We start from the raw sequence: 6,047 nt of genomic DNA, 5'->3' as shown, positions 1-6,047 counted from the left end.
CCCTTAACCTCCTTCAATGGATGGGAATAGAAAGGTGATCCCTAATTTCTTTTGAGTGGCCCCTAAAAACGCAAGGTTTATCATGGCGACCGAAGTATCGAAGAATTGAGAAGGAACACATAAATTGAAGAATAATCTTTCACATAGTAATGGCGATCGTCCTCAAATGTGCGGTATGCATTGCCGTAGAATGATATGCTTAAGTTGGCGATTTCAAGAGCTAAACTCGTAGTTTGCTCGAGGTCTAACATCGTTTATGGAAGCAATATAATTAGATAAAGGTGACAGGGGCGAATCCACAGTGGCCCCCTCAAGATTTTTGACAAAAGTATAAATTGTATGTGGTTTTCACTCTAAATGACGTTGTGGCCCCGTCCTATCTACGAGACTTGAGACTAAGTCAGCCTTATTCGCATATCTAAATCGAAAATGATTTGTACTCCTAAATTTTGTGGAAAATGGGTCATTTGTCCAAATATTTTTAAATCACGGTTCAAATGGACGAGTAAAAAATAGTTTGGGTAAAATGGCAAAAAAAAAATAACAAGGATGAAACTGGATACATCCTGTGTAAATTAAAAATAAGAAAAAATATTTGAAAATGGGCACGATAAAACTGGTTACATCCTGCCTATTTTTATATTTTTGTCCATTTAAACAGTATCAAAATCTAACTGTCCATTTCACCCAGGAATTGTTGATTTTGGTCTTTTTAACCAATTTTGTGTAAATTTTGTGCTCCTACTACTCCCAACATTAGATGTCATTTAAGTGAACTGTTCCTTAAAAGAAAAGTATGATAAAGATAAATTATATCTCCAACTATATCGTGATTTTTTTTATGTCTATATCCTGGAGAACACAATCTACTGTCAAAGGCAAAGGTTATTGATTTATAAGATTCAAACTGTGAAACTAAATAGTACGAAGAAGTATGGAATTGAGAGATTATACTTGGCATGTTATAAGTATCTCAGTTTGAAGCTTTTAATATGGAAAATCATTGACTTAACCATTCATTGATGGAGATCCACCCTCTGCAATTTCTGTTAGCCTCTCCTTATAAATTAAGTCGTGTTGCTTATCCAAGCAAAGCTATATCTTTCGATCGAAGATGCAACTATTAATTCAATTTTTGGCTATTGAGTCTTTATTAGCTCCTTCACCACCACTGCGTGGCTACAATTACAAACTATGAAAAGGGGTTTGTGAATTTTACTCTGTAAATTTCTATGGCATATACTTGATGCCAAAATATGAAGTGCGAGAAGGAATGTTAGTTTACTATGTATTTTTCGATATAAATCTTTTTGCAAATTTGAGATAGTTAAATGATGTTGAAGGATGGGTTTGCTTTGATGAAGGGGAAGGATTGAAAGATAAATTTTGGTAGTAAAAATGGTGATATCCGATCATGGTAAAAATGGTAGGGTTTACTAAATTGACGAAAGAAAGAAAAATATAGGAGAAAGGAAATTTAGCTTATGTGGACGCGCCACCTAACATTGGGAGCAGTGGGAGCACAAAGTTTGGGAGTCACAAATCATTATCTAAATCCACAGACTATATCACTACCCAATAATCAAGGATTAGTTGTTGGATTCATTCCCTAATTTACCGTGAACATGGTGATTTCCTTATTTTAAGCTTGAATAATATGAACTGTGTTCGAACCCAAAATTAACTCTAGGCACAAAACACGATTGATTTAATGTTGATGATGTAAAATTAGGGTTATGAAATAAATTGAAGAAAAATAAAAGAGACAAAATATTTAACGTGGTTCGGCAAGTTGTGCCTACATCCACAGATGGAATCTCGTGGGGAGAGATTTTATTGATATGATGATTATAACAGTTGTGTGTGGATAGCAAACCTAGAATTCCATATCCATTGAGTTGGATTTTTGGCCTCTATTTATAGTTGTTGATGGTAGTTTTTAGTTTAGGGTTAAAATCGCAAAACCTTGCATCTGATGTGACGTCACTCTGCAAGGAAACGATGTCGTTAGTACTAACCTCTCCACCGGCATATTTATTGATCTATTCAATATATTTACATGAAATTTATCCAGACTGGCGAATGTAGCAACTATCCCAAACACTCTGTAAATTTCGACACCTCTCGAATACAAGACTCACTGAGTACTTTCATGTGCTATGTTCCCCGGCAGAACCCTTAATATCGGTATGGCATGACGGATTTATGTTCACTCGCAGCGGAGTAACATAAACCTCCAAGTACCAAAGTTAAGGCCATCGCACAAAATGCTCAGACGGAAAGCACACTGCATTCTGTAGATAAGGATTTTTGTGGCAGCATACAAAATCCAGCCAATTATTGAGATAACTCACAAAAAACTCATAAACCCGACTAATTTGCAAAAATTTGGGTTTCGTGCCCCGTGCGGTACACTAGACCCCATTGGTCGAAATTATGCTTAGCCAAACTAGGAAATTTCCGCCACAGCGTACACCAGAAGTGTGGCCATGCCCTAGCTTGCCGTCCCTCTTTCCATCGACCAATCAGGTCGCTTTAAATCCGCCACAGCGCACTGGAAGTGTGGCCACGCCCTATCTTGTCGGCCCCACTTCCCATCGACCAATCAGGTCGCTCTAAAACCTTCACGCGCACACCAGAAGTGTGGCCACGCCCTAGCTTGTCGGCCCTCTTTTCATCGACCAATCAGGTCGCTTTAAATCCTCCACAGCGCACTGGAAGTGTGGCCACGCCCTAGCTTGTCGGCCCCACTTCCCATCAACCAATCAGGTCGTTCTAAAGCCGCCACGCGCAAACCAAAAGTGTGGCCACGCCCTAACTTGCCGGCCCTCTTTCCATCGACCAATCAGGTCGCTTTAAATCCGCCACAGCGTACTGGAAGTGTGGCCACGCCCTATCTTACCGGCCCCACTTCTCATCGACCAATCAGGTCGATCTAAAGCCGCCACACTCACACCAGAAGTGTAGCCACGCCCATGCTTGGACGACCCCATTATATTAACCAATTAGGTTGCTCTAAACTCGCCACAATGTTGAAAATTAGGAAACCACGCCAGATAGCCGCAAAGCCAATTGGCTTCCCAAAAACCGCGCCAACATGCCAAATGAGCACATGCCAAACGCACATGCTAGGCACACATGCCAGAAGCCCATGCCAAACACGCCAAACATGGCCACTCACCACATGTGACATCCCATATAGGCCAGTTAGAGTTTCGACAAGCCAAACCCTAATTTAGGAAAGATTCCCACACCAACGTGCCAAAATCTCAATGGTCATGGCTGCGCCAGGCGCAACCATGCCAAGGGCGTGCACGAGTCATGCCAGCCATGCCGCAATGCCCCTAGCGTGCATTAAAGGGGCCACCGCCAACTAAAGGTAGCCATGATCGACGGCTAACTTTCCTCCTGAGATGCAATTTCAGACATCCAAGTTCGCCACCAAATTAACAGACTTGTGGCAACTTTTAAGCGACCAGCCGACTAAATCCAGTGGTCATGGCTACGCCAGACTCCACTTGCACCACCACTGGCGCGCACGAGTCGTGCCAGCCACTCGCCAAACCCTAAACTTTGGCCACGACACCAAATCCCAATTTGGACACGGCGCCTAATTACGGCCTTAGTGCCAAACCCTAATTTCGGCCACAGTGCCAAACCCTAATTTGGTCATGACACCAAATCCTAGCTATGTCCATGCCGCATGCCACAGGCGCGGCCATGCCACTTACGCAACCGTGCTAATGGCATGCACAAGCCATGCCAGCCATGCTGCAATGCCGCCAGTGCGCGTTAAAGGCGCCACTGCTTATAAAAGGTAGCCATAATCGACGACTACCCTTCCTCCTGAGATGCAATCTCAGCCCTCCAAGTTCGCCACCGAACTGATGGACTTGTGGCAACTTTTAGGCGACCAGCCGCCTAAACCCAGTGGTCATGGCTACGCCGAGCGCCACTTCCACCACCGTGCCACTGGCATGCACGAGCCATGCCGCAATTCCACTGGCGTACAACAAAACGCAACTGCGCCATTATCAGGCACCAACACAAGGTAGCCACAATCAATGGCTACCCTTGTTCAAAAGATGCGATCTCGGCCATCGAAATTCGCCACCGAGTCGGTAAGCTCGTGACAAGTTTTAGGAAACTAGCCAAAACGAGCCTAGCATCACATATGTTATTTACCTGCGGCAAGCCTCTAAATTTTAACTTTCCACACGTAGCAAAGTGCTACATGTTTTCAATGAAAACACTCGAGACATCAAAACATGTCACAAACTGGGGGATACTCATCAGGGTATTGGTCTGGCGGTTTACATCGTGCGGCGTGCAATACGCCAGTTATAGGAAGGTGTCATAAAGAGGGCGGTTAGTAATGGCAAGAAATAATGGTGTAAACGTATCATTCATTACGGAAACATAAATTCCAGGCGTTACCCGTTACCCTCATTCAGCTAGCCAGCTCAACTTTCTGATACCAGTCATGAAACGCCCACACTTCAGGAATCAACTATTCCGGTCTTAACACTTTCTTCGCTTCCCTCCCTAAGACCAACCCTTCTCCTTCACTTTGTGATCGAAGCAAGCCTGAAACGACCATTTCTTGGTTTAGGCCAGGATTGTACATATTGATCTCTCGAATCAAAAATACTCCCGTGCAGTACATTGTTTAGGGTTTAGACTCATTTCTCATCCACACACACGAAATTACCAAAAAACAGCAAAAACCGTTTTCACCCTCAAACAATTGGCGACCACAGTGGGATATTAATCTCTCGGTTGCAATTCCAATTTTGAAAAGATGGTCGGTCTTAGAATAGATTCCACAAATCCAAGTTCCGTTCAGAACCTGGCGAATGGCGACATCTCTCTTTCCAATGTTATACCTAATGGTGCAGCCAATGAAGAAATCCCAAGATTGGACGAGTTGGAACGAGTCCATGAGATCCACACAAGGAACATGGACCTGATGAAGGAAGCAATAAACAACATACTCAGTTTTCTTGTCAGATTAATGTCAGATTGGAGCGGCTCACATGTTTCAGAAATTCTAGCGCTGGGGACGGATGCCCCGGATGATCGTCCTCAGATCAACAGTTTCACCATCAACCAGAGGCCGGTGGACCAGGAAGTAGCCTCTTTGGTAGAAAGTTTATGTGAACTTCTACACCTTTCAAAGGATCAGCGAGCAGAGACGTTTGCTGCAATCAAATAGCTCTAGACGCACGTTTGGCTCCTTCACAACCAGAGACTTCAAGAATCTCAGGGATGGCACAAAATGTTGAATCCTTGTCTGAAGCATGTGCCCTGCCAATGATGATGCAGACAGATTATGTGGACGTATCCAACGAGAGTAAAAGGGAATGACCAACACCAAGCATGATCAACACCCGCGGCACCGTAAACTATACCACCAACACCAGCGGCGTAGGAAACATTCCCTCAGGCGTTACATCTCCAATCACTAGAGCCAAATCCGCTGCCGCCACCCCCGATTTTTTTTTCAAGTATGACGCCCTCGGGTCACTAGAGATGTCGCCACTCCCCATCAGGACGAGAGAATGGAGGAGCCAGAGGAAGCCAACCCATTATTACCATTGTTGATTTGATGGAAAGACAAGAAGTTCTTGCTAAGGCTCAGACGGACATGGCTTCAACTCAGAAAGAGTACCTCAGCAGGACACACCTTTATACATGAGGAGACCCGTTTTTCTCCTGAACGTCCGTTAGAGAGGAATAGCAATCCAATTTCATCACAGTGAGGATCAGGAACGACTTCTCCAAAATCGAGGAAAAGAAAATCAGCAATCCTCCTGAGTTCACAGAGACCCTCTTCCCGTCAGGAGCTGCATGATTTCTGGAGACTCCGTCCACAAAATCGAAAGCAGTTGTTTCCATTTAGGGAAGCCGTTCACAAACCCCAACCTCTCCTGCACAATTAATAGATGAAACTGGGGACTCCTAACCACTGCTCACTCGAAGGATGTCGATTTTGACATCACCTGATTGACGTGTTCGCTCCAGAAGACGCTTCAATGTTCGCTCCA

This window comes from Papaver somniferum, chromosome 3, assembly GCF_003573695.1.
Source record: "Papaver somniferum cultivar HN1 chromosome 3, ASM357369v1, whole genome shotgun sequence".
Taxonomy (NCBI): Eukaryota; Viridiplantae; Streptophyta; class Magnoliopsida; order Ranunculales; family Papaveraceae; genus Papaver; species Papaver somniferum.
This window is presented reverse-complemented; position numbering follows the sequence as displayed.